We start from the raw sequence: 3,909 nt of genomic DNA, 5'->3' as shown, positions 1-3,909 counted from the left end.
GATCACGTATTTTCCTTGCTCCTTCCACTTAAAGTATTTTTTATTGTTGAGCACTTCACAATTATGCTGAAACTATACACAAACAGGGGTCACTTAATCCACCATTAAAATGGAGCTGCTTCTCTAGTATAACACCCTTGGATTAAGGTAAGGGGAGGTAATTTACCAACCTGACCTACACTCAACCTAGCTGCACAGAATACACCGCAAAGCTTGAAGCCTTGGCTGTGCTAAGTATATACACTTTGAAATTGGGTCAGACCAATGGCATTAACATTAGGAAAAATGCCATGTAATCGCCCACGACAAGAAGAAATCAAGCCTTTTGGTTTTTATATCTTCATCAAAGATATCAGCCAACGTTTTCAAAAGTGTCAGTCCCTTAAAGGTGTCATGTTGGGTACCCAAAAATCACTAGTCACTCTTAAACTTTGGCTGGTATCTTTGAGGAAGATGTAAAAACAAAGGGCTTGATCTCTTCTGGTCACTGGCGATTACATGGCATGTTTCACAGTGGTAACTGCTTTGGATTGACCCCATCCAAACTACTACTTTGTAAATCCTGTGGTTGCTTAGCATGTAAAGATTTCATGGGTTTTCAGCCTTAGTCAGGGGGAAAACTATTTAGGTTCTTTGAATATCGTGCTTGGTTCAAATTCTTCTGTGGCACCCATCTAATGTCTAAGGCTAAATTTACACAGTGCTCTACTTCCCAGTTCAATGCTATAACAAAGGGATTTAGTAAATTCCCTAAAATAAATGATGGGGGAGGGAGATATTCACATCAGCATTTCTCAGAAGTGCATAATCAGTCAGTAAGTAACTGAACTTTCATGAGAGTGGCTTTGGTGTGACGAGTAGCAACACTGTAGGTCTGACAGAGCTTTTACAGATGTAGCTTTCAAGTTTTCTAGAGATAGAATGTCAAGCTATAGAATCCTGCAATCTTTCTTTCCTAAGGCTGATGGAATTAATAATATAGTGAGTCAAACCCAGTTCAAAGATAGGATTCAGCTCATGGAATGCTACACCTGCTAAACAACTCTGCTACTGTTGTTCTACTCTTTCAACGTGCTTTTGAGTGTGCTGTGTCCTACCATCTTCATAAAAGCAGCAGCGATAGGTTATCAGGTGAGGGTGAAGGAAAGAAAGTCCAGTTGGAGTTCCAAATCCACATTGAACCTATGGCTGGGTGCCCTCTACTGTAACTGAGTAAACGTTCAGTGGGTGTTACTGCCAAATTTATTTTGTATCAACATCCCACCCATGGACATATGTCACCAAACAATCTTCAAAAATACTAAATGAGAATCTGTACATTCATACCCTTTGGATATCTTACGATTTAAGTCTATTACTACTATGCAATATGTGCATGGGGGGGACACTGTAGCCCTTAAAGGAAACTAAATGGAGGATAGTGGTATCAAAACATGTCTAGCAACTTTGTTCATACACATTTTTTGTATATTACTGGATGTTTTAGACCCCATGTTCTGTATAAAACAGCAAGGTGCAGAGAGGTAGTATAAAATTCAATTAGTACTTACCCATTCTACAAAAATAGTTAAAGGGAGTCCCATGAAAAGTGCAGTCTGTTCATCACTCATCATCTGACCAACAGTTAGGAGCTAGAGATAAGAGCATACTTCCAGCCCTGAGGCAGTACCTATTTGTAGTTTTTCCAAGAGGCTTCTCATCCCTGACTGCCATTTTTGTGTTTGAATCCCCTATTAACTTCGACATTGCCACATCAACTTCCACAGGCAGCACACTGACTATGAGGTGATGTGCCAGTCAGTGGTTTAAAAAGTCAGCTGGTTAACTTTTAGGAAATCAAATTAATGAAGTTAGGATCCAAGACTTTTAGAGTTGTCTACACTTGAAACACTACAGCAGCACTGCTAAAACTGCACCAATGTAGTGCTTCTGTGTAGACACTACCTATGCTAAAGGGAAGGAGTCTCCCATCTGCATAGGTAATCTACCTCCCTGAGAGATAGTAGCTAGGGTGACGGAAGAATTCTTCCATTGACACCACTGTCTACACTGAAAGTTAGGCTGGCTTAACTATGTAGACACAGACTTTAAGGTCAGAAGAGACCATTATGATCATCTAGTCTGACCTCCTGCACAATGCAGGCCACAGAATCTCACCCATCCACTTCTATAACAAACCCCTAGCCTATGTCTGAGTTATTGAAGTCCTCAAATTGTGGTTTGAAGACCTCAAGCTGCAGAGAATCCTCCAACAAGTGACCCGTGCCCCATGCTGCAGAGGAAGGTGAAAAACCTCCAGGGCCTCTGCCAATCTGCCCTGGAGGAAAATTCCTTCACGACCCCAAATATGGCGATCAGTTAAACCCTGAGCATGTGGGCAAGACTCACCAGCCAGACACCCAGGAAAGAATTCTCTGTAGTAACTCAGATCCCAACCCATCTAACATCCCATTACAGACCACTGGGCATACTTACCTGCTGATAATCAAAGATCAACTGCCAAATTAATTGCCAAAATTAGGCTATCCCATCCCCTCCATAAACTTATCAAGCTTAGTCTTAAAGCCAGATATGTCTTTTGCCCCCACTACTCCCCTTGGAAGGCTGTTCCAGAACTTCACTCCTCTAATGGTTAGAAACCTTCGTCTAATTTCAAGTCTAAACTTCCTAGTGTCCAGTTTATATCCATTTGTTCTTGTGTCCACATTGGTACTAAGCTTAAATAATTCCTCTCCCTCCCTAATATTAATCCCTCTGATCTATTTATAAAGAGCAATCATATCCCCCCTCAAACTTCTTTTGGTTAGGCTAAACAAGCCAAGCTCTTTGAGTCTCCTTTCATAAGACAGGTTTTCCATTCCTCGGATCACCCTAGTAGCCCCTCTCTGAACCTGTTCCAGTTTGAATTCATCTTTCTTAAATATGGGAGACCAGAACTGCACACAGTATTCCAGATGAGGTCTCACCAGTGCCTAATACCTCCTTATCTTTGCTGGAAATACCTCGCCTGATGCATCCTAAAACCGCATTAGCTTTTTTAACGGCCATATCACATTGGTGGCTCATAGTCATCCTGTGATCAACCAATACTCCGAGGTCCTTCTCCTCCTCCGTTACTTCCAACTGATGTATCCCCAATTTATAACTAAAATTCTTGTTATTAATCCCTAAATGCATGACCTTGCACTTTTCACTATTAAATTTCATCCTATTACTCCAGTTTACAAGGTCATCCAGATCTTCCTGTATGATATTCCGGTCCTTCTCTGTGTTAGCAATACCTCCCAGCTTTGTTTCATCTGCAAACTTTATTAGCACATTCCCGCTTTTTGTGCCAAGGTCAGTAATAAAAAGGTTAAATAAGATTGGTCCCAAAACTGATCCCTGAGGAACTCCACTAGTAACCTCCTTCCAGCTTGACAGTTCACCTTTCAGTACGACCCGTTGTAGTCTCCCCTTTAACCAGTTCCTTATCCACCTTTCAATTTTCATATTGATCCCCATCTTTTCCAATTTAACTAATAATTCCCCATGTGGAACCGTGTCAAATGCTTTACTGAAATCAAGGTAAATTAGATCCACTGCGTTTCCTTTGTCTAAAAAATCTGTTACCTTCTCAAAGAAGGAGATCAGGTTGGTTTGGCACGATCTACCTTTTGTAAAACCATGTTGTATTTTGTCCCAATATGTTGCTTAGGGGTGTGGATTTTTCACACCCTCGAACGACATAGCTGACAACTTTAGTGTAGACCAGACCTTAGCTTGTATTTAACACAATGCAAACTACTCTAACAGATCTTACTTTGAAATACCATCAAGGATAATTAGGTATTTTAAATCTCAGCTTAATTATGACTCAAACTAAGTAATTTCACCATGATGAAATCATTTAAGCGAACAGGTTTTTTT

Source organism: Mauremys mutica, chromosome 1 (genome assembly GCF_020497125.1).
Source record: "Mauremys mutica isolate MM-2020 ecotype Southern chromosome 1, ASM2049712v1, whole genome shotgun sequence".
Classification (NCBI taxonomy): Eukaryota; Metazoa; Chordata; order Testudines; family Geoemydidae; genus Mauremys; species Mauremys mutica.
This window is presented reverse-complemented; position numbering follows the sequence as displayed.